Source organism: Oncorhynchus keta, chromosome 25, assembly GCF_023373465.1.
Source record: "Oncorhynchus keta strain PuntledgeMale-10-30-2019 chromosome 25, Oket_V2, whole genome shotgun sequence".
In the NCBI taxonomy this organism is placed as follows: Eukaryota; Metazoa; Chordata; class Actinopteri; order Salmoniformes; family Salmonidae; genus Oncorhynchus; species Oncorhynchus keta.
Genome location: NC_068445.1, coordinates 12,114,248 through 12,140,525, shown reverse-complemented (window position 1 = coordinate 12,140,525; position 26,278 = coordinate 12,114,248). Strand labels below are relative to the sequence as shown.

The 26,278-nt window shown below is 43.2% G+C and overlaps 1 long non-coding RNA gene across 1 annotated transcript; it reads right to left on the bottom strand.

Annotated features, from left to right (window-relative positions):
- Positions 1 to 11,911: 11,911 nt before the first annotated feature.
- LOC118358187 (uncharacterized) lies at positions 11,912 to 26,278 on the bottom strand. The gene is made up of 4 exons (XR_004820438.2): positions 26,094 to 26,278; positions 23,737 to 23,799; positions 17,368 to 17,452; positions 11,912 to 12,138 (listed from the first exon to the last, which is right to left on the bottom strand). It is a non-coding gene; the product is annotated as an uncharacterized LOC118358187 (long non-coding RNA).

Sequence of the window (26,278 nt, the reverse complement as noted above, 5' to 3'; positions counted from 1 at the left end):
CATTTTTATCAGAAGCAGAATCCAGCTCATTACTCCACGTGCTTAATTACATCACTTTTATTTTGAGCCCATTTCGATGTGGGGTTTGAACAGGCACCTGCCCTGCAGGCAACACGTTCCAAAGGGAATGAAATCAACTTCCACCCGGTGCAAAAACATACCTACCCGGGCGCCTGGGCCAGATTAATCGAATCCCCTCAGTGGCATGGAGCTCCGAAACATTACTATCAACAGCACCTCTTTCTCAATAAGTGTAGCAAGTTTTCATGTGCACCTCAACATCGCATCCACTTGGAGGATTGCAAACAGGTCAATTACTACATTTAATGATGTTGAAATGCACAAATAACTTGACCAAATATTTACTTGATACATGCTAGCCTTGTGCTCAGTAAAAAGGCCCTACTCATGATACTGGGAAAATAGGATAAGAAGAACAATATATACATTTTGAAGAAATTCATTACTAAATATATGGGGAAAACATGAAGACTCAAAACATTTTGTAATGGGAATTAAATAATGCTTTCTTGACTGAGTCAACTTGGTCAAATATATGACTACCTCCCTCCCCTTTCTACTGACATGATCAGTCAATCACTCACTCGTTCACTTCATCCTTACCTCCTTTCCTCCCTCTTTGCATCCTCCCCTCTCTCCCCCAGTCCTTCCCTCTCTCTATCCCTCCCTCCCTCCCTCTGTGCCAGGCCTCCCAGTGTGACATGTGATAGATGTGATAGTGTGTGTGGGTGAGATAAGGCCAGGGCCAGGCTGACAGGTAGGTAGGGGCCACTCTACTCAGATGACAGGGTGGCGTGCCTCTTCACTGGCCAAGCAGAACCCTGGCCATCTGGGGCAGACGATCTGGGACAGTGATGGACTGACTGATCTAGGGGCTAGGTGGATGTTAATGGGGAGAGGCAGGGTGCTGAAATGGAAAGGGGATGGACTAACATGGGGGCCATACTAATGGGAGGGGGACTTACTATTACACTCTGTTGCATGTACATTACCATCTATAACCTATGCACCACCATAATCTCACACGCACTCTCACCATATGGTTCCTGTTGAAAAGGAATGCTGCCATTGCAAGGCATGTAGAAATTATTGTATTTCTTTGTCATACAGTAACATATTTGGAGCCATGGAGGTCTCTCAAATGAATTTGATTTACAGTAGTTTTGAAGCTCACTGGTTGTGCTTCTCTTAATCCTTGTTCGGAATAACTGTGTAGGTGAAGATCCTAAATGTTTATATGACATACTCCCAACTGTCATTTCTTTTAACGTTTTAGTATGGTGCCAAGAGTTTGTTCAATAGGTTATACTGTATTTACATTAGTGGGGGCTGTGGGGGGAGAGCTGAAGCAGTGGGTTAGCTGTTGTTCCCCAGCCTGTAGCATGGCTAATGTGATTAGCTTTTAGCATTGGTCCTACTGGAGTCATGTCACGGAGCTGGTTACCAGAGCTGAGCAGCTAATTAGCATGTGTACTGGTGGTAGGAAACCTGCCCTGGAGGGGATCCTAAAATCCCCAAACTCACAGGAATACTAGAGCTAGAGGTGAAAGAGTTGTGGAAGAAGTAGTTCTCCCTCTCTCTATCGGACGACATGTTTATTATTATTTAGGAATGACAACAGTAGGAATCGTAAATTGATTGGTTGGTTATGGTAATATGCACAGGTACACCATCTCGCCACTGTGTTTATTTTTTGTAGTTATTTATTTACGAGCTGAGGCCCTAAGTATAGATTTGTCTATGAAAAACCTTTACAGTATTTTGATTACTGGTGTGAGTTCTGTCAAGCATGCCTGACCTTCTTATCCCCGTGGAGGGAAGAGAAAGGACAAGAGCCAGTATGCTATTTTGATTGTGTGCTGATTGTGTTCTGGAGGTTGCAGAGGTTTTAGAGGTGAAAGGTTAAAGATGCGGCCCTTCTTTGTCAACACACAATAGGCTGCAGTGGAGGAAGCTCTGGCACAGTGAGCTGACAGGACAGGCAGCTGAGATTAAGTTGAGACATGAATAGGTAGGTCTTACTGAAATATACTGTCAGGGTGGCACCTAAGTCCTCAGGGAAACTTGGTCTTAAAACTAAGAACATTTGTCCCTTTGAGGTGCAGGGATGTTTTCTTGTCTTCAGGGGGGACAAGTACTCAGAGCCACTACTGAGTACTACATATCACAGTTTAATATTTTCTGCTTTTACAGCTATCAATGAATACTTCAGTGTATATAGTCAATCGGGTGTCAGGACGATTAGAAAAGAAGGGGCCACACACCAGAGTGCTTTAGAATTTTTCATTCATGTTTTAGCCAATCTTCTTATTTTGTAATGGTGTTAATTGTTGGCAATATGGAGTTGAGTGAATGCTTGTTTGTGCTAATTATTGGTTACACTGCATGTGCTTGGGAGCAGGCTGTAATTCATGGCTGTGTGTGTGTGAGAGAGAGAGAGAGAGAGAGAGAGAGAGAGAGAGAGAGAGAGAGAGAGAGAGAGAGAGAGAGAGAGAGAGAGAGAGAGAGAGAGAGAGAGAGAGAGAGAGAGAGAGAGAGAGAGAGAGAGAGAGAGAGAGAGAGAGAGAGAGAGAGAGTGAGTAATGGTGTGTGTGTGTGTGTCTGAGTTGGGCATATGTGACTGTGCCTGTGAGTCTGATATGGGCATGTGTGTGTGTGTGTGTTGGTGCATTGTGTTTGCTTGAGGAACACCATATGCCAGTGTTCAGTGGAGGGTGCAGGGGGCGTCTGGCGTGTGTCGGGTCAAGGGTCAGCTGTTGATAGCAGGGCGGTTTGCTGACACGGCGGGGTGGGGGGTGGCCTATAATGGAGGGATATACCGCCAGGGAACTTTACACACACTACTGTTTTGCGTTTGAATGATTGCTTGTCATTGAGTGTGTAAGTGAGAAGTGGACTGGCGTCTAGACCGAGTGCACAGCACAGATGGTATGGCACTGATGGACCAATCACAGAGAGGGTCTCACTTCATAGTCAACATGATGAATTCGTGTCTACAGCAAAAGCTACTGTAAGGGATCTCTGATTGTCCTTCTGTCTTCACATTTCTCCTTTGTTTTTCAGGCTTCTACGGTGACCATCCCTTGGAAGCTGAACCAAATAATGGGATAGGTAAGTTGACTTGTTATGTATTTATATTTCATGATAGGACAAATACATAATGATAAAGTAAGTCATTCATGTGATTTCCTGTTGGCAAATCGCCAATTGATGTTCTTCCGTTCATTTTCAGTTAAAGATTTTAGTTTGGAGTATTGTGACCAATTTGATCCAGATAGATCATGTCTAATTGTGACTGGGGATATTTCTTCCACACATAATTTAATGTCGGGCCTGTTACATTCAACCAACAGCAATACAGTGTGAATGGCAATATATGCACAGCTACTGTATGCTTTGTGGATGGCAGTGAAAATTGGCTAAATAACCCCCTCTAGTGGCGAGATAGAATAGTACATGTACAGGTCCTGGGGGTAGTAGGGAGAGAGATGCCCAGACAGGATAATATCACTCCCCCAGATGTTATCTGAATAAACATTCATCACTGACAATATTGTGTTAAATGTATCCCATAGTTTAGGATATGTGGATTTCAAAACTAAAAAAAACACTCTAGTAAGCCTATAAACCGGAGTTGATTGGGAGCAATGCTATTTTGCTGCCTTACATCACTACATCCTTTGACATTATTGATTTTGGCTCCTTTAATAAATAATGAGGCTGACTGTATACAACACTCTGTCAATACACAGTGCCCTCGTAAAAACATGCTGAAAAATTAGAGCCACTTTGTGCTTCATATGGCCTGTTTATTTATTTTACTAGTGTAGACAGTTTTGCCGGCAACCCAGCTCCCCCTGAAATGTAAAATGTCGGCCCATGCTCGGCTCTTCATCATTCCAATTTCAGGGGAAAATAATTAATACAGTTTTTGCTGTTCCTCTTGCCTTTCCGATTACTGGATCTGCATAATAACCGTGTCTTCAATGTAGCATGACTCCTTCCATCTCCACCAGGGGGACATGTTCATCTGAAAATAGAGCAGGAACCGGCCTACAACATGATGCGCGAGTTGCCTCATAATCCCCTCGGGCGGGTTGAGGATCATGAGAATAAATAGAAAACAATACCTTAAAAAAATCTAGAAATGTATCATTCTTGTGCAATGAATGATGCTACATTGAGGTTTTTATTTTATTATTTTAGACTATCTGGCATTAGTGGGTCAACTTTAGGGCAGGGTTTAACAGTTTCATTGTTGGACATAAAACACTAAAAACTTCAGCAAATCAGCTGTTCCCACCTATTCAGGCACATAATAGAGAGACACGTGATCGTATACAAATGTAAGCAAGGTTTTAAATTATTGTGCTTTAGTCAAATACTATATCTGTTTGGGCTTATTGCAGTCAATTTAGTCTACAAATGATTTATAGTTATGTTCTGGCAACCCGAACATCCGCTAAAGAAAAAAACAGGTATGCGACTGAATCTATTTCATGTTCCCTGCTTTACTGCATAGGATGTGTGGTGGTTGTGAGGCGCTATGCAAATGTGAAAGTCACAAGATGGGGACTTTCAATAGAGCTCGTTAGCTTGTAGTCCTAAAACCCAGAAATTAGTTACCTCTGGTTCGTTCAGCTATTCCTATGGGGAAAGAATAGGGTTTTGGTAGAAGAAGAAAAACATCTCCCGAGCCTGTGTTTACCACAGACCTTATTTAGATGATCTCATAACACAAAACACATCTCCTAAACCTTATTAGGATGATAACACAACTACATTAATATTCCCATAGGATTTGTCCAACAAACCATGGCAGAGTTAGTGCCTACAAAAAAAACGGCATTGATATTGCTCTCTATAGACCTAAGGTATGTCAAGGGAACTGTAGCCTACTGTTCATCTGGGTTAAATGTAAACTGAAATCTGGACACTGACTCTAGGTCTCACATAACCTTCATATTTACTCCTGCAGAATTAAGCATTTCTAGCATTAAAATTACACATCAAATGTAGGCAACAGTTTTACTCTGGAACAGATATATGGAGAAGTATGATTTATTTTCAGCATCTTGAGAGAATGCGAATGCACAGGTAGATACCATCTGTAGAGGTGCTATGTCAGCATCATATTTGATAGTATTTCAACCACGTGAAATATGCATCCAAGCCGAACTGAGATCTTATCAAAAATGTTTTCAAAGCTTTTTATGTCCTTACAACCGGTCAAACTGACGTCATTGCACAGTAAATCTTTCCAGTTATCTGTTGGTTATTGCAGTTTCTCCCCATCCCTAAACGTCTTTGCTCCTTGACAGAAGCAGTGACGACTTAACCGATGACAACTACAGTGACAGTGACACATTATTTGGTTTGTTTTGGAGCTGTACTCCAGCACTTTGGATTTGAAATGATTCAATGACTATGAGGTTAAAGTGCAGACTGTCCGCTTGAATTTGAGGGTATTTTCATCCAAACCATGTGGACGGTTTAGAAAATACAGCACGTTTTGTACATAGTAACCCCATTTTAGTAGTATTTGGACAAATTCACTTATGTGTATTAACGTAGTGTGTTGTATTTGGTCCCATATGCCTAGCACACAATGACTACATCAAGCTTGTGACTCTCTTTGTTTTGGTTGGGTTTCATATTATTTTGTGCCCAACAGAAATTATTGGTAAATAATGTATTGTGTCATTTTTAGAGTCACTTTCACTGTAAATAAGAATGTAATATGTTTCTACATTAATGTGGATGCTACCATGATTGTTGATAATCCTGAAGGAATCATTAATAATTCCGAGTGAGACGTTATGAGTGAGAAGTTATAGACGCACAAACATAATACACCCTAAATCAGGCAACAACAAAAAAATCCTGCACCCCCTATCCAAAAATCTTTCTGCCATCTCTGACTGTAGACTACAGCGTATGATCTAGGTTAGGGTCGGTCGGGTGTGGCCTCAGATTAAAAAAAAACTTTATGACACATAATTGGGCGGTTGTGGATGGGTGTTAGCAGGCGGGCGGGTGCTGGTGAACAAACAGCTGGCCTTATGCACCACTAGTCTCGGTTTCACAGATACTGCAAGATAATGGAGTGGAATGGAATATTTGCAGATAAGTCCCAAAATATGTCATTTGAACAAATACATGGTAATGAGCCACACACATACAGTTATTTAGATTTTTGTCACTTTTTCTCTCTGAACAATCCCCTCAGTTTTTTAAAGGATCTAGTCCGGCAGTTCTTAGTCACCCTATGACCGTGTCTGTGTTCTATGGGCTGCTGTGGGACCATGTGGTTGCAGCCCCTCTTTCTCCTCTCACCGTGGGGCAACAGGCTGGTGGAAAGGGCAGTGCAGGGGTGGGGGTTTTGTCCAATGTTAAGGTCCAGGTTCAGGCGAAGTTCATTTGAGATGCTCCCTTCTCTTCGCCCTGGCTGCGGAGCCAGGTGGCAGAGGTCAGAGGTTAGACTCAGTTCAGAAACTCCTGACCCCACCGTGACTCCATGCTGGCCTGATTGTGTGCAGCTCTACACTGGACTTTCTTAGCAGCCTCTGTGTCCTGGCCCCTATAAACCTGTGGGAGTCAGTAATAAGTGGAAGGAAGCTTGGGGGAACTATTAAACCAGTGCACAGAAAAAGACTGGCATTGTTGCCCCCCTAAGGGAGGAGGCATGGATTTATGAGGCAAAGCCTGATTGGGTTGTAAACTTGAGGAGGCGGGATCAGAGAGTACTCATGGACAACACCAGTCTTCCTCAGCCTATTCACATCCCAGGATGCCTCAGTGCATGGAGTGGGCAGGGGTGATGTGGGGGTCAAGGGGCTGTAGAGTGTGGAGTGTGGAGGGGGGCTGAGGCAAGGCTCCATGAGCTTGTAAACGCTGTGACAGGGGTGGGAATCCAGAGACCCTCATTCAGGGACCAAAACACAGTTCAGAGGGCAAATAGCTGAGTTAGCAACAGCTGTTTTCACCACTACACAGTAGATGAAGTTCTAATCTTGCCACCACTCAAACTCTCCTAAAACAGCAGAGAAGGGGAATGTAAAAATGGAGGAATTTAGCAGCTGTGATCTCTCTTGTTCCTTGTAAATGCTTTCCCCGTCATCTCTGTGACCTTCATCTCTGTGAACCTGTAAAAGGCAGATCAATATTTACTAATGTCAAGCTGGTTTATTTTAATATGGATGTGCTTTCTTGTAGATAATTGCTGTATATGTGGAATTTAATAGTCATATTGTCTTAACTTGTTAGAGATGAGAAAGTATGGTTAATGATGTTTATTGAAAATGTGGAAAAGTGGTCGTCCCTCCCTGATGGGAAAGTGTTTACAACCATGAGCTTGTCTATGGGTGGGTGTCTCATGTGTCACTCACAACAGCAGGGATGGCTCCACCCCCTGGTCACCTCTAGTCTGACCTGCCTCTGTCCCAGGCTCCAACCCCCCACACCCTCACCATACCTACTCTGTCCAAGGGACACAGTTGACCAATCACTGCTGATTCTGCCATTTCGGAGGTTATCAGTCGCTTGGAGTGGCTCCCTTTGTCCTATTGTCAGTCATTAGCAGCTGTCCATTCACTACAGTGGAATTGGGCCCGGGAGGACTTTCATTGTTCAACTTTGCCCTGAGAGGGTGCCAGTCGGTTTTTCACATTGATCATTACATTATCTCTCATTGTAGCTACTTCAATACCACTTAGATGACTGAACATATTTAATTTGGCAAAATCAATGATTAGGATGAAATGCAATGTAGTTTTCATTGGTAACAGCAAAAAGATACAGTTTCTAGTGAACGTTTACACATTCCCTTGCACAGTTGTCACATTTTGCTGCCTTCAAATGTAATCTGAAAAGGGATTCAATTCTACCAACTCTGCACAACTCTTAGGGTGACATACACTGAGTGAACAAAACATTAGGAACACCTTCTTAATTTCGAGTTGCACCCCCTTTTGCCCTCATAACAGCCTCAATTCATCGGGGCAGGGACTACAAGGGGTCGAAAGCGCTCCACAGGGATGCTGGCCCATGTTGACTCCAATGCTTCCCACAGTGGTGGCAAGCTGGCTGGATGTCCTTTGGGTGGTGGACCATTCTTGATACACACAGGAAACTGTTGAGTGTGAAAAACACAGCAGGGTTGCAGTTCTTGACACACTCAAATCGGTGTGCTGGTTTTTAATATTTTGTCTTGGAGTCCAGAGTGGCGCCAGTGGTCCAAGCCACTGCATCACAGTGCTAGAGGCATCACTACAGCTCCAGAGTGCTCCAGGTTCGATCTGGGTGACCCACGAGGCGGCGCACAATTGGCCTATCGTTGTCCGGTTTAGGGGAGGATTTGGCCGGCTGGGATGTCCTTGTCCCATCTCGCTCTAGCGACTCCTTGTGGACGGCCGAGCACATGCACGCTGACTTCAGGTCTTCCCGGGTTAATCGAGCAGTGTGTCGAGAAGCAGTGCGGCTTGGTGGGGTCGTGTTTCGGAGGATGCATGGCTCTCGGTATTCGTCTCTCCCGAGTCCGCACGGGAGTTGCAGCGATGGGACAAGACTGTAACTACCAATTGGATACCACAAAATTGGGAGAAAAAAGGGGTAAATAAAAAACCATATTGAATATATTTTGTACTTGCTCATTCACCCTCCATGTCTCAATTGTCTCAAGGCTTCAAAATCCTTCTTTAACCAGTCTCCTCCCCTTCATCTACACTGATTGAAGTGGATGTAACAGGTGACATCAATAAGGGATCATAGCTTTCACCTGGATTCACCTGGTCCCTCTATGTCAATGAAAGACATAATGTTTTGAACACAGTGTATAGCCATTGTTTTTGTCAAAAATTGCCCAAGCTCAGTAAATTTGGTTGGGAATCATTGATGGAGAGCAATATTCAAACCAGATTTAAGGCAGAGACTGGACCACTCAGGAACACTCAACACCTATTGGAAAGCCATTCGGGTGTGGCTTTGGCATTAAAATGTATGTAATTGTCCCACTGAAAAATAAAACTATCCCACGGTTATCTATTCAGAAGACTTGAGGCAGGGTTTCCTCTAAATTTTACCCTGGGCTTTTCTCCATATTTCTTTTGATCCTGACAAACTCCCCAGTTCCTGACGGTGACAAGCATACGCATAACATGATGCTGCCACCATCTGCTTGAAAATCAGAGACAAGATGTTAATATTACTGTCCATCAATGATTCCCAACCAAATTTACTGAGCTTGAGCACATTTTGACATGAGTTGCCCTAAGAGTTGTGCAGAGTTGGTAGAATCTTATTCAAAACTATTTGCAAGATGCATTCGCCAAAGGTGCTTCCACCAAGTATTCACTCTGTGAAGACATACCTAACCAAGAGATCTTTATGTTTTACTTGTTCTTACTTAGAAAATGTTCTATACTTTTTCTTTCACTTTAAAAATGTGGAGCAGGTTGTGTAGATCTGTAGGGGGGGAAAAAATCTAATTTAATCCGCTTTTAGATTTTATTTTAATGTAGCAAAACGTGACAACTGTGCAAGGGTGGTGTAGACTTTCACTAGGCACTGTATGTAGGATCAGTAGTGCCTCTGTATATTTGTCCTCCCTGAAGACAAGAAGACATTATGAAAGATCCCTGAACCTCAAAGGGACAGATGTTCTTAGTTTTAAGTCTGCAAGACAGCGTCTCTGAGGATTTAGGTATCACCCTGACAGTGTATTTCAGTAAGACCTACCTATTCATGTCTCAACTTAACCTCAGCTGCCAGTCCCGTCAGCTCACTGTACCATCTCGGCGGTTTCCACAGATACTTGTGTTTGTATGGTGATGTCAGCACCCGGTACACGTGTGACTAGTTGTATTATGAGTGAGCGGTGTCGGCGTGTGGGATGTTGTGTTGCAGCTTAGACCTGAGTGGTTCTTCTACTCTCAGAGCAGGGGGCTCTGAGACAATGCTGACCTCAGGATCTGCGACTGGGGTTTTGTGTCCATTTCATGTCCATTTCATTGTTGTTTTGTTGCGTCGTTGGCTCAGGAACAGCCAGAAGATGCACTACTAATTCACAGCCTCAATTCAAACAACACATTATTTCACAACATAATACTACTATGTGTGATTCATTATTTCTGTAAAAGTTTTAGGTGGACATAAAAAAAGATTATTTTGTTATCCACCTTCTTGATTTATAGTGCATTGGGTTGAATGCGTGACACGGCCTGTCCAACCTTGGTAATGTGCAGTTGTAGCCACAAGGGGGTAGTAGTCACTTAGTATTGTTTTCACAGGATCTACTTTATGACTTCCAGTTGTAGGTTGGACTCAGTGAACTCAAAACTCATATGGAAATACTTGGCCTCGTCCCAAAATTGGCTTTTTTCATTGTCCTCACATAACTGGGCGAAAAGTTTGACGCACGTTTCGAAAAGTCATTTTAAGAACAGATGTTTTTTCATTCCCATATGTCTACGTCATATCAGAATGCGGCCTTTACTGTTGTTTCAGATTCATTCCTTTATTCATTTGAATTACATCCCTGCGTGAAATGGAGTTGATTATACAGTGAGGAAGGACAGATGCTTGAGCAGTGCATTTTTCAGGTTTGAAATCTGTGTGTGCTGAAAAGAGAGTGAAAGAGTAAGTGAAAGTATAAAATGTACCTCTGGGAATTTGACTTTCTTTACTTTTGTGTTGTTTTGTTGTTGTTGCATTTGATTGTCATTGGTCGATTCGTCCTCTGACACAGAGATCACATGTTATCTTTAAAACATATTCATTTTCTATTAAAGTTGTCTACAAGTGCATCGTAATTGAAATAATGTTTCTTTGTCAATGCTTGTGTTAGCCATTTTACATTTGAGTCATTTAGCAGATACTCTTATCCAGAGCGATTTACAGTAGCAATTAGGGTTAAGTGCCTTAGGGCACATCGGCACATTTTTCACATAGTTGGCTCAGGAATTCAAACCAGCAACCTTTCGGTTACTGGCCCAATGCTCTTAACCGCTAGGCTATTCAGCAGTCTTGGTGTATTTGTGAAGTGTCCAAGTGCTGTCCCATCTCTTCATTTTCACCTTTAATCATTTATGATCATCCCAGATTTGATTCATTCCCCATTTCGCTTGATGCAACTTGCCTTGGCGTAAAACGCGGGTTCAAGCCTTCAGAGTGTTTCAAGGTCACCCAGAAGTGGGCCAAGCTGTTCCCGGTGTCAGTCCCTATAACTTCACCGTGTGTGATGACAAAGCCGAGCTCCAGCGGAATAAACATGCAGGTCTTTGTGTGGGTGACTAATGTATGTCACAAACAGCCCCTTCTGAGTAGAGAGTCTCTTTGCAGTACACCAGCCTCCAAGGACTTACAGTCTCAGAGAAATCTGGGAATGATGTTGTGAAGACTGTGCATTTGCTGTAATTGTTGTGTGAAATGTGTATCCTCATGTTTTAAAACAGTGAGAGGCATTTTAGTTTCAATAAATAATTTTCTATACCGTTAGTAGGGTATATGACAGGCCATGATTGTAAATAAGAATTTGTTCTTAATTGACCTGCCTGTTAAAATAAAGTTACATGACAAAATATTAAAAATGAAGGTGGACAGAGTGACAGAATCTACTGTAGTTGCGATACTGGTGTGCTGTGTGTTTTTAAGAAGCTAGTTCAGAGACAGGGGAAACCCAGGCCCGTTTTCATTGTTCCCTCAGACTCTTTCCCACTGTAAAAAGGATAAAACATGCATTGAGTCTGGCCTGGCTGAAAAACGTCAATGTGTTGGAAATTTCCCAGCATGTTAACATAACCTTACAGGGCCATTACTGACAGATTATTTCCATATGTCTGTATCTCCTCCAATTACAGAAAAGGCCAAATTAACTTTCCAAAAATCAAGTATGCTGATTGTTTCACTTTTTATTTAAGGTCAATTTGAACCGAAACTGAAAAATGTGTGAAAACGTGTTGTTCCACCCCTGTGATTGTTCTTGCCACATCTGCTGAGTTGAAACTCTATTTCAGGCTCTGTTGTTTTGGCATAAAGAAAGCGTGAACACTCCCAGCTGTTTGGTGAGTGCTTCAGCCAGCCTTCCAATACTGGAGCTCTCTTCTTGACCACAGGTCTCCTCTGAAAAAAGGAGATTCTTTATTTCTAAGCAACTAAATAAAGGGTACATCAAAAAAGGAAGTGAAAGGACAACTAAACAGTTCATCCTGTGACACAGGGTGTCGCTGTCCTCAGCTTCCCGTAACAGAAGGGGAAATCATTCTGAAATAAAGGTACTGTGAAAACGTGCACTGATCTTATGATGAGAAGATTATGAGTCACTTTGCCAAAACACATGATCTACCATAACAACCCAGGGAAATGGAATTACATTGCCTTGCAAAAGTATTCAGACCCCTTGGATTTCTTCACATTTGATTGTGTTAGAAAGTGGGATTTAAAATGGATTTAATTGTCTTTTTTTTTGTCAATGATCTACACCAAATATTTTTTCATGTCAAAGTGAAAGATATTTTAAAAAATCATAACTAAAATATAGTCGATGAATAAGTATTCAGCCCCTAAATTAGTTGAGGAGTTAAATGTGGCTTAACACATCACATAAGTTACATTGACTCAGTATGTGTGGAAAAAATAGTGGTTGACATGTCCCCCATACATACAACATAAACTCAGCAAAAAAAGAAATGTCCTCTCACTGTCAACTGCGTTTATTTTCAGCAAAATTGTGTTTTGATTGAAATTGAACATGACAAGATTCAACAACTGAGACATAAACTGAACAAGTTCCACAGACATGTGACTAACAGAAATTGAAAAATGTGTCCCTGAACAAAGTGGGGGATCAAAATCAAAAATGACAGTCAGTATCTGGCAGAGGTTGACCGATTAATCGGAATGGCCAATTAATTAGGGCCGATTTCAAGTTTTCATAACAATCGGTAATCTGCATTTTTGGACACCGAGGAGACTGCGTGGCAGGCTAACTACATGTTACGCGAGTGCAGCAAGGAGCCAATGTAAGGTACTAGCTAGCATTAAACGTATCTTATAAAAAACAATCAATCTTAACATAATCACTATTTAACTACACATGGTTGATGATATTACTAGTTTATAAAGCTTGTCCTGCTTTGCATATAATCGATGCGGTGCCCATTAATTTATCATTGAATCATAACCTACTTCGCCAAACGGGTGATTTAACAAGCGCATTCGCGAAAAAAGCACTGTCGTTGCACCAATGTACCTAACCATAAACATCAACGCCTTTCTTAAAATCAATACACAAGTATATATTTTGTAAACCTGCATATTTAGTTAATATTGCCTGCTAACATGAATTTTTTAAAACTAGGGAATTGTGTCACTTCTCTTGCGTTCATTGCACGCAGAGTCAGGGTATATGCAACATTTTGGGCCACTTGGCTCATTGCGAACTAATATGCCAGAATTTTACATAATTATGACATAACATTGAAGGGTGTGCTATGTAACAGGAATATTTAGACTTATGGATGCCACCTGTTAGATAAAATACGGAACGGTTCCGTATTTCACTGAAAGAATAAACATTTTGTTTTCGGAATGATAGTTTCCGGATTTGACCATATTAATGACCTACGGCTCGTATTTCTGTGTGTTATTATAATTAAGTCTATGATTTGATAGAGCAGTCTGTCTGAGCGGTGGTAGGCAGCAGCAGGCTCGTAAGCATTCATTCAAACAGCACTTTACTGCATTTGCCAGCAGCTCTTCACAATGCTTCAAGCATTGCGCTGTTTATGACTTCAAGCCTATCAACTTCCGAGATGAGGCTGGCAATACTAAAGTACCTATTAGAACATCCAATAGTCAAAGGTATATGAAATACAAATGGTATAGAGAGAAATAGTCCTATAATAACTACAACCTAAAACTCCTTACCTGAGAATATTGAAGACTCATGTTAAAAGCAACCACCAGCTTTCATATGTTCTCATTTTCTGAGCAAGGAACTTAAACGTTAGCTTTTTTACATGGCACATATTGCACTTTTACTTTCTTCTCCAACACTTTGTTTTTACATTATTTAAACCGAATTGAAAATGTTTAATTATTTATTTGAGACTAAATTGAGTTTATTGATGTATTATATTAAATTAAAATAAAAGTGTTCATTGTTCATTCAGTATTGTTGTAATTGTCATTATTACAAATATATATATGAAAATCGGCCGATTAATCAGGCTTTATTTGGTCCTCCAATTATCGGTATCAGTGTTGAAAAATCATAATCAGACCTCTAGTATCTGGTGTGGCCACCAGCTGCATTAAGTACTGCAGTGCATCTCCTCCTCATGGACTGCAAACAGATTTGCCCGTTCTTGCTGTGAGTGTTACCCCACTCTTCCACCAAGGCACCTGCAGTTCCCGGACATTTCTGGGGGGAATGGCCCTAGCCCTCACCCTCCGATCCAACAGGTCCCAGACGTGCTCAATGGGATTGAGATCCGGGCTCTTCGCTGGCCATAGCAGAACACTGACATTCCTGTCTTGCAGGAAATCACGCACAGAATGAGCAGTATGGCTGGTGGCGTTGGCATGCTGGAGGGTCATGTCAGGATGAGCCTGCAGGAAGGGTACCACATGAGGGAGGAGGATATCTTCCCTGTAACGCAGAGCGTTGAGATTGCCTGCAATGACAACAAGCTCAGTCCGATGATGCTGTGACACACTGCCCGAGACCATAACGACCCTCCACCTCCAAATTGATCCCGCTCCTGAGTACAGGCCTCGGTGTAACGCTCATTCCTTCGACGATAAACGCGAATCCAACCATCACCCCTGATGAGACAAAACCGCAACTAGTCAGTGAAGAGCACATTTTGCCAGTCCTGTCTGGTCCAGCGACGATGGGTTTGTGCCCGTTGTTGCCGGTGATGTCTGGTGAGGACCTGCCTTACAACAGGCCTACAAGCCCTCAGTCCAGCCTCTCTCAGCCTATTCCGGACAGTCTGAGCACTGATGGAGGGATTGTGCGTTCCTGGTGTAACTTGGGCAGTTGTTGTTGCCATCCTGTACCTGTCCCGCAAGTGTGATGTTTGGATGTACCGATCCTGTGCAGGTGTTACACGTGGTTTGCCACTGTGAGAACGATCAGCTGTCTGTCCTGTCTACCTGTAGCCTCTTAGGTGACTCACAGTACGGACATTGCAATTTATTGCCCTGGCCACATCTGCAGTCCTCATGCCTCCTTGCAGCATGCCTAATGCACATTCACGCAGATGAGCAGGGACCCTGGGCTTCTTTTTTTTTGTGGTGTTTTTCAAAGTCAGTAGAAAGGCCTCTTTAGTGTCCTAAGTTTTCATAACAGTGACCTTAATTGCCTACCGTCTGTAAGCTGTTCGTGTCTTAATGACTGTTCCACAGGTGCATGTTCATTAATTGTTTATGGTTCATTGAACAAGCATGGGAAGCAGTGTTTAAACCCTTTACAATGAAGATCCTGTGAAGTTTTGGGGGATTTTTACTAATTATCTTTGAAAGACAGGGTCGTGAAAAAGGGATGTTTCTTTTTTTGCTGAGTTTATGTAAGGTCCCTCAGTCAAGTATCACAGATTCAACTACAAAGTCCAGGGAGCTTTTCGAAAGCCTCATAAAGGGCAGTGATTGGTAGATGGGTAACAATAACAAATCAGACATTGACTATCTCTTTAAGCATGGTCAATTTAATAATTATGCTGTGGATGATGTATTAAACCACCCAAACACATTAAAGATACAGTCGTCCTTCTGAACTGAGCTGCAGGGAAGGAATTGAACTGCTCATGGATGTTGCCATTGGGGATTTTAAAACAGCTACAGAGTTCAATGGCTTTGATCGGAGAAAACTGAGGATGGATCAACAAAGTTGTAGTGACTCCACAATAATGACCTAAATGACAGAGTGAAAAGAAGAATACAAGTATACAGAAGAAAGATGTTCCGTCCTGCATGCAACAAGGCACTAAAGTAATACTGCAACGAAATATACTTTTTGGCCTAATTGAAAAGCCAGATGTTTGGGGAAAATCCAACACAACACATCACTGAGTAACTGCCTCCTTATTTTCAAGCGTGGTGGTGGCTGCATCATGTTATGGGTGTACTTGACATCGGCAAAGACAATTTTTCAGGATTAAAATTATTGGGATGGAGCTAAGCACAGGCAAAATCCTAGAGGAAAACCTGCTTTCCACCAGACTTAGAGATGAATTCACCTTTCAGCAGGACAATAACCTGCAACACAAGGCCAAATCTACACTGGAGTTGCTTACTAAGAATACAGTGAATGTTCCTGAGTGGCCAAGTTCCAGTTTTGATTTTACTTGAAAATCTATGGCAAGACATTAAGTTGTATTATTCTTAAAACATTTTTTAATTTTTTTATTTCACTTTGACATTGCACAGTAGTTTCTGTAAATTGTTGACAAAAAAATACAATTAAATCAATTTGAATTCCACTTTGTAATATATATATATATTTTTAAAAAAAAGAAATCCAAGGGGTCTGAATACTTTTGCAAGGCACTGTACATGGTAAGTATAATTACATAGAGTGTTGAATCTTTGCAATGTTGTTTTTACTCCTGGATAGTACAGTAGAGTCTACAGTAGAACATAGAACATTAGTGCTGGCTGTATGTTTACATGTTTTCTGTTCTCCTATCCCATCACTCGGGGTGTTTGTACCGCAGTCTGCATTCATTGATCAGTGAGTTGTTCTCATGTAAACCCACCGACAGCAATGAATGTTTATTGCAGCATTAGGAGGTGGACCTCTTAACTAAGTCCAGTATGGGAAATAACAGAAGATGATGTAAAACCAGGATATTTACAGGAAGTGTCTGTCTTCATCCCTCTCTTCTTGCCAAGTGTCTCTTTAAAGGTGGCCCTCAGGGTACATTTAACGGTCGATGGTTTTGGACAGATGCTCAAACTCACCGACAGCGTTGAATGTTTACTGAGGGCACCAGGAGAAATGTCTTGTCCTTTAGTTGCCACACTCACGTCCCTAGATCAGCAACCACTCGCCTTTGTTCAGCAACCACTACACCACATAATATAGGCTGCTGTTTTCAGGCCAGCAGATATAGGAGGCCACTCATTTCTCTTGGCCAGCATGTTCAATGTGGATGCCCAGTTTGTTACCACCCATGTTGTCGTTGAGTTGCTAATAGATTTTGATGAGGTGCCAGCAGGGGAGGAGAGGAGAGTCATGATGTTGGTTTTCCCGAAATAGTCATTCCTGCAGCTGTGGTGAATACCATAGTCATCTTCCTCTTCTGCTGCTGCGATGAAACTTGTGACTGCTAACAAGACTCTTACCTTACCTAGCCCAGAGCAGCGCCTCTTTCTCCCCCAGCATATTCCATATCCTCCTCACACACGCTACACATCCCAGTCCCCTGTGCTGTGGGGAGAACAGACGAAGAAAAAGGAAAGAGCCTGAATATAAAATCGAAAACGGCACATCAATCAATCCTCCAAAAATGATCTTGGAGAAATGGAAGCATGTTGTGATGGTTAGCTAAGCGCGTGTTGTAGAGATCCCCCCTACAGCATAAACCATTGCACTGTAGCATTGTTAGTAGTTTGACGGCTGTTCCCTTTACCCTGCTCTGAACCCCAGCTCTGTACTGCATGGGGAACACGGCATCTTCCTGTTTCAGCCTCTTTGAGGTTGGAAACTCATGCAGTCATGTTTTATTCATGCCATTTCCCATTCCTCCTCTTAACTGTGTAACATGCAGCAGGGATTTGAGACACTTCTCTTGCTTTTGTTCTTTTTTTTGTAATCTTTGGCACACAAATCTGGCATTTAGGATGGGTGGGGAATACAAAAGCCTGGTTCAAATATTATGGAATATAATGCAACTAATTAGTTCTGTTGAGGGTTTTAGAATGTGTCTCGTATCGAGCACTGGATTACAGGCTTCCTGTCTCTGTTAGTTCCATCAAACATGAAATAATGATATAATTGATTGGTTCTCCAGACCTCAGTTTCCTGCGTTAGCTTTGTCTCTACACCTTAAGGCTGCTTGACGAGACCCATGAAATAATAGACTGTTCAGGTCCTTTTGCATTCTGACACATTTCACTGAGGCATCACTATGCCTTTACTGCAGTATTCTGTTGTCATGTTTCTCACATTCAGTCTAATTTCATATAGTCCATGAGCGTTAATATCTGTAGCAAGTTAGCTGATTACAGAGGACTTAACAAAAAATGTTTGGAAAAGCATTCTTCTCTTATGTCTGTCCTCAGTGTTCCCCCAGTTTCAAGGTAAGCAGTGATTGTGTTTCAGCCTGGTCAGAGATTCCTAAAATGAATTTGGCATTGGGTTGGCTGTGGTCCCTACCTTCCTTGGCACTTGTACAATTTAGCTGTCTGCCCCAAGACACACAAGGGCTTTTCATTCGGGAATATCTCTTTCTTTTTCCCCTCTATTCATTTGACTGAACTTTTATCCTGTTTGCATGCAGAACACATTGGCAGTCTGACTCAAATCCACACATGCTGTACTTCCTTATGAAATAGTTCTGTCTCAGACCGCCCAGGCTGATATCACTGAAACAATCTGTCATTTTCCCTCGACTTTGCATTAGGGAGCAAGCTGTGAAATTTGAACTGAGAGTTTGGGACCGTTTGTGAATGTGTTTGATTGAGTTACCGATAGTTAACCAGTCTGTAGTGTCTGTAGTGAGAGAGCGAGGTAGGGCCACAGAGTGAACTGGATTTACTTTACCACTGTCACTGAACCCACTTGAACCCTGCGGCATCAGCACATTCCAGAGGTCAGAAATGAGAAAGCACACAGTGTACTCTCTGACTGGCTGACGTCACTGTGCTCAAGTCCATCAACAGGATCCAGGATTGTAACGTTACCTATCTCACACTAAGAAACCAGGTCAGACAATCTGTCTTATGAACATTTGACCTAATACAATGTACAGTGGACATGAGGGGACTGCATTTAAACGCGTATATATTTCAATATTCCCGAGGACATTTTCTTCTGACTGTGGTAATGTGTTGAAGACATTCTGTCACATACTGTACGCACTCTTAACCTGACACGTTCAACATTCCGGTTCTAAAAATACTCCACCGAGTTTCTTCAGGCATGAGACATGCCCTGACATATACATCACACTATGTGTCTGACTGTCCGTCAGCAGTACACAACGACCCGGGACACTGTCATTTAATCTCATAGCTTCTTAACCTTTTACTGCAGTGGGTCACACAGAGTGTTTCTTGGTGGTCTTGAACAAGTCTACTTTGAAACAGAAGAATACACTTCACACACGTTGATGGGCTTAAAAGAAAAGATGATACAACTCTCGTACCATGTCAGATATAGAGTTGAAATTAATTCAATTTTGAGTTTGCATCCCAATATTACACTTTTTTTTTACCCCCTTTTATCCCCAATTTCATGGTATCCAATTGTTTAGTAGTTACTATCTTGTCTCATCGCTACAACTCCCGTACGGGCTCGGGGGAGACGAAGGTCGAAAGCCATGCGTCCTCCGAAACACAACCCAACCCAACCAAGCTGCACTGCTTCTTAACACAGCACGCATCCAACACGGAAGCCAGCAGCACCAATGTGTCGGAGGAAACACTGTGCACCTGGTGACCTGGTTAGCGTGCACTGCGCCCGGCCCGCCACAGGAGTCGCTAGTGCGCGATGAAACAAGGATATCCCTACCGGCCAAACCCTCCCTAACCTGGACGACGCTAGGCCAATTGTGTGTCCTGGGAGGCCCCGAATATTACACTTTATATGAATCACAGAAGACTGAAATATAGAAAAACTGTTTGACATAGAAACACCAGATTTGTCAGTATTTAAATAATTATGAAATTATGAAAAATATTAATAGCATTCCACCCATGAGGCCACTAGGATCAATTGACTGCAGGAAACGGCTACAGACACATTTAATCACTTCACAGAGTGGTCTGAATTTTGATAGAAAACGCAATCAAATCCAACAAATATGCTTTAATTGCCATGTCAGTCAGAACATGTAAGATCTGACACATTTTTAACTGGCATAATTGCAAATCTCTTCTAAATTAACTCATTTTGTATTAGATTTAGTGTTGCAGTGGGGTAGTATCATATTAAGTGTCACGTTATAGTGGAATAATAGTTGATGTCTCCTACAGTTTCGTCTAGCTGCTATGGTATGCATAGTTGTAGCAGCAGGGTGTAGTATTATATGATATGGTATGATATTCAGAGGCTCAGGTGGAAGAAAGGACCACCCCTGGGTTCCCCAGCGCTGAGGGACTACTACTCTGAGATCTCTCCCAGGCAGAGCGCCAAGCCTCAGTCCGCCACGCCAAGCCTCCAGAACTCTCCACGTGCCACCTCTGACTCTGCCAAGGCTCCGGGTGTTTCATTTCCAACTCTCAGCCCGCCAGCCAGAGCCATTTTTTCTCTGTAATGCCAAAAAGCACTGAGTTAACCTTCGATGCTCTCAGGCAGCACATTCTAACCCTCCATGCGGTCACAGTTAACCTCTTCCTTCACATAAAGGGAAGAGGCTATCTGTGTAAGAAGACAAATAACTATTACAGAGGGAGTGTTGTAGTGTTATAGAATGGTACTAAACACTACATCACTCCCCTCGGTCCTTAGTCTGGGCTGTTTGTTATACGGTTCAATATCTATCTCCTCACACATCCACTGCATCTGGTAATAGTTCTCCCTTGTCACACACTCAGACTGCAATGCTCGTTTGTGTAAAACCAGTTGTAAAATGTGTTGGGATCGGACACGGTTTAATCAAGCTCTTTCATGAGAAGTTTTGAAGATTGCTAACAGAAAAAGTGATGGAGCCCCTTGTGGGTGTCTACTGGATTTAGCCGTGACATTTCTCTGGTGTCTCCTGTCACGTCTGTCTCATTGGTTAGGTGCACTGGCGTCATAAACACGGGCTTTGTCACAGACCAAAATCCACAAATGTGGTCCTATTATGCATTGTTACCAGAGCTATAGTACGGCCGTACAGTCCAGTTGAAGATGCTTTAGTTATGTGGTTAAAGAACGCATAACCAACATATTCTTCTCAACATACACCCCCAAGGTTGACCGCAACAAAAAGTTACACAACATTTGTTTATGGCACATAATCCCTGCTTTAATCTGTTGTGTATAGACGCAGTGCAGTCATGGCATCATTTCCAAGCCCAGAGGGTTAGCGTTTCTCCTCTGACGACTGTTTGCACTCACTGCACTCTGGATCACAATAAATAAGGCATGCAGCTGCCCGCCATCTCTCCTTCCCCTCCCTCTATACTCTCCTCCTCTCTCCTCTTCTCCCGCCTGCCTCTCAACCCCCCCCGCTAGGGGCGCGAAGGAGGGATGTCTCACACGGTGAGATTTAAAATAGCATGGAGGGGCAGGGAGGAGAGGCACCGCACGACGAAGCAGTGCTGATTTCATATTTCCGTTATCACTAGGAGCCAGTGGACTGAGCCAGCATGGGAATGACCTGAATATAGATGGAACTTTCATTTGTCCTGGAGCTGTGCTGCCTTATGGCAGGTATTGACACGCCAAGTCAACCTTTGTTCTCAGTAGAATTCCACATAAGGCACGAGCAGGATGGCCGTGGATGTTGCCAGGAACCCTTTTGTCTTCTCTGCATGTCAGTAGTTCATGTGTGGACCGTGGCATCTTACCTTCTGATCTTCCTCTAGAAGACAGACACCTAAGTAAAACTCAAGAGGACAAACCCGTGCCCATCCATCAGTGTACGGGACCACTCAGAGAGCTGAGCATCTCTATTCCTCAGGAGTCTGCCTCTGCGTCACAGCGTGAGCCTCGGGCCCTGCAGCACACTGATGACAGTGAGGCCCCCGCCTCCACACAAAGTACACTCTGTTCTGACTACTTAGTCTTTCCCATTCTATGTATGCATAGCAGAGCTTGGGCATGGTCAGGTATTGGCATACCATTTGGCAAGCCAATGCTCAATCAGTGTCACTCATAATACTGCTGATTTGATTTCACTAAAGTAGCACATTACAACTCTACAATGTCCTGTGCTGTTAATAAACCTCCATGCTTTCCTATTGGCTCAAAGTACATGTAGCTTTCTGCTGTGGTGTACCAGTCAGTGGAGCAGAGTTGAAAGCATTGATCCAGAGAGTTAGTTAGTTGTATAGAGTCTTAACCCCCCTTCCAGGCAGTGCCTTCCTCTAGCTGCATGAAGAAATCTCAGCTGAATTCATGTCTCCTTTCAGATTTCTAAGAGGCGTTAAACCTTTCTGGATTAAAGTAGGTAAGCTGACAGGCAGAAGATTGTATTAGCTGGTGTGTTGGCACAGCTTAGAATTTTATTTCCTTCTCGCTGACCTGGTAGACAGCATTGTTGTGTTTTTCCATTTTAAATTACAGCAAAAACATCCGTACTGTTTCTTTCTCTTCCCATGTTTTCTATCGTTCTCTCCCTTTCTCACTCTACCGTTCTCTCTCTCTCTCTCTCTCTCTCTCTCCATCTCCCTCAAAGCACTGACAGCATACTTCTGTGAACACATCATTTATCATCTGCTAAGCCATGCTGATTATAGAGCTTTCCCCACAGCCCTTATCTGTTGCTGAGCCTGCTTTTCACTCCACAGCTGCCAATTATATCCCGGCCCGGCCGGCTGGCCTGCAAACAGACCTGGTCTGTCAGCCAGCTGCAAACTGATGGAGGGCTTGGAAATACATGTTATAGGCTTACCCTTACACAGGGAATAGAACAGTTATGGTTTGATATCGGGACTTGACCTCAGTGAGTGTTGCATTAGGGTGATAGTTGAATAGCATTACCTTAAACCAGGCGATGGATGCCAGGAGGATGGTGGTGATGTGACAGTGCTCGGTTATTAGGAGAAGAGCCTGTGGGGAGGGTATGTATTGCATGCAGATAGCGGCTCCCCGGCCTCTCAGCTGATGTAATGTGACGTTTGATTGTCAGTGTAATGGGAAGAGACGTGCACATCAGAGCAATGTGGGTCAGAGAGGCAGATGACCAGCCTGCAGCCTGTATGTGCTGCCGCTGCCTAATCTGCACTAACACAGCCAGAAGGGACTCCTAATCGACCCTGATATTCACTGAGTCCACATTACGCTCTCTGCTCTCTGGTTCAGCATAGCTGTGGAGGGGGATGGAGCCTCAGTTTGTGACGGACAGCATTTCCATTATACAAAGATGTATGTTTCCTGATTTTAGGTTTTCTGATGATATAAGATGTTTTGCTGAGAAATGTTCAGTGGAACAACAAAATTATTCAACTTCAAAGGAAATAATCAAGACCTGATCCAGCCCTTGTTTAACGGCCCATGGCCCACCAACCATTAAAACAGACCGTGTAGGAATGGACTAGGAAGTTGAGAATCCTCTCCTTTCCTTCTGTGATCTCCGATCGAGCACAGAGCGATGACAAGAGACCGTTCAGGAAACTAGAATCTCAATTTATATGTTACGCTTAACAAGGCAAGTTCACTTTAAGCATGCCAAATTCAGTTTTCACACTTGAGATGTATCTCATCATCTAGGCTCCTTTTCATTTGATGTAAGAACCACACTGATCGGATCCTTCTCCACGGTCTTACAGGTTTTAAAATATTTGTGAAGAATTCGGAAATGTATATTTGAGAATTCTGTGGTGTTGCAGTAAGATATCTACCGTATGCAGTGTGCTGATGGAGAGTGCCGGATTCCAACATGGTCCTCAGGGACAGAGATTGTACTAGCGAGAGAGAGAGAGAGAGAGAGAGAGAGGGACGTTTTGCAAAGGTTTGTAGTGCACATCTGTGGGGTCTTAACAGCCCCGTCATAGCCAGACAGAGGTGACAATGAGGCCTTGAAGTGTGGTGACATTTTATGCTCAGACTGCTTTTTTACAGCTATGGAAAGGCTCTGGAGAATCTGCCACTGCTTCATCAAAGCCAGTAATTTCCTGTCCATTTCAACCCCCATCCCACTACCCTGACTCCACGTCTGCTAATCCCACCCCCGCAAACCCCCTTGCCCCCCTGCCGGCGCCCCTGCTGGCGCCCCGCCTGCCCGTTCCACTCCACTCTGTGCTATGCTGCCCTGGGCTGGGCTAGGCTAGGCTATGTGGCTATGTGCTTTGTGTCAGTAGGCTTGCGGCTGAGCATTAACAAAATCCTCATTGTCCAGCGCGGGAGTGGTAACTCGCTGTCTGGTTTTCTATGCAAATCCAGGTAAAGGGGCCTGAGAGATCCAGCCTCATAGCAAAGTCCAGTCCCAGCGCAGGCCAGGCTACAGGGCCGGAGGACAGGTTGCACAAGCTCTCAAACCCTGCACCCAAACACACTCCTATCTCAGCCTCAAAGATCAACAAGTGATAGCGAGTGATTCACAAATGCTTTGACCCTATGATGTGCAGTTTTAAAAATCTGTTTCGGACTAAAACGAATACATTCAATTCATCAATAGTCTTTCATTGATTCCTCTAATTGTTGACGGAGATTGAATGTAACTTCTTGTTGCCAGACTTCCATCGTGGCAACACAGATGTGTATCAGAGTAACAAGACTCTACATGCAAAGGCATCTCAAAGAACTACTTGTACTGGGGCTATATCCTGGGGATGTGGTACACATATGCACACCAAATACTTTTTCTCTGTTGATTCTCCCAAGAGCCATAGCTGTTTTTAACGATGCCTATGGAAGACTGTCTGTCTATAGTCCACAGCTGTGCAGCGATAACGTTTGTTTTTAAAGCTGCTTTTCTAGTGTCATCAAATGACGTGTCCGTATATTATTGTAGTTTCAAAAAAATACTTGTTGTGGTATTTTCACGTTTTTGTCATAATCCGTCTTTAATGTCTGTCCTCCTCTCTGTCACTGTGTCGGTTTGTTCATGGGATTTGGGCAATGTTTTTGGTGTTACTAGTCCCTCTCTCAGACAGCTTTTGTAGTGGATTAAGGGCTTTGGACAAAGCAGACACGACAAACAAGATAGCTGGGGACAGGCTGCATTTCCTGTCACTCAATACATTCCAACTCCTCCGACCCCCCCCCACACACACACACAAGACGCCGGAAAAAAACACCAGCCGTTCTTATAATTACACTCCTCTCTCTCTTCCTCTTTCACTGCTGTTTATAAACCTTCTTGGACATCCTACGTTGCATTTTTGACTTCTCAGCCTCCGAGCACGTTACTACTTCCCAGCAGCTATGTTTTTTCTGTGTACAACAAGAGTCAAAGAAAGGGGAGGGGGACGAGAGAGACTCTTTGAAAAGCTAGTCAAAAGTGAAGCATGGTCACCTCTAACCCGGGCCAGGCATCCCCTCCTCCAGCACCCTGAGCAGCAGCTGGCTGCCTATCTCTCACTGCTCTAATGGCTGACACGGCGGTCTGGATGGGGCTGGACGCTTTTGTCCACAGTTCCTCTCAGTCAAACAACTACTACTGCTACTGGGCGCACCCAACATTCCCAGGGACCAGCGTTATGAAACGCACGCAGACATACAGGGAAACGCACAGGGATGCATTCATTCACACACACGCACACGAGCACATACTTAAACACACACACACAGACATACTTTGTCTACCGCACACAATCTCTCTCAAACTCGCTCTTTCACACAGACCCTCTGTTTAAAGCACACATGCACTCTAAGACAAACTGTACCTCGCACGCATACTCTCCAATGCATACACACACGTTATAATAACCACATACAAGCATGCCCTTTTAAAGACAATCCAATACTTACACAATCCTCTTCTTTATAAACAGTCATATCACCAATAGGTAAGTGGAAATCATAATTGCAGTTCTAGTACACTCAACTAAGCCATCAGTGAGCACATACAATAAGGCTCTCATTCAGAAATAATGCCTAGAAGAAGAGCTTAGAAGATTGTGCTAATAAGGCGTATAATGGGGAGAATGTGTTCTATTCAGAGCCACTCAGACATCATGCAGAGGGGAGCGACTGGCACAGTGTGGCCAGAGGTGAATTGTTACAAAATACAGATTGTATATGAATAGATACTCACTGAAATAATAGCGGATAGTTATTCAGTTGAAGTTCTCTGCTTGTCTCGTCGATGTTGTTGCAGAACGTGGGAAAGTGTATAGGTGGGAGAAAAGGGAAGGAAAAACCCCTCCGTAGCCGATCGAACAGCCAACTTCCCTCAAGTGCACACGTTGAAAAGTTAGTGTGGAACTGAGGGGAATGGGT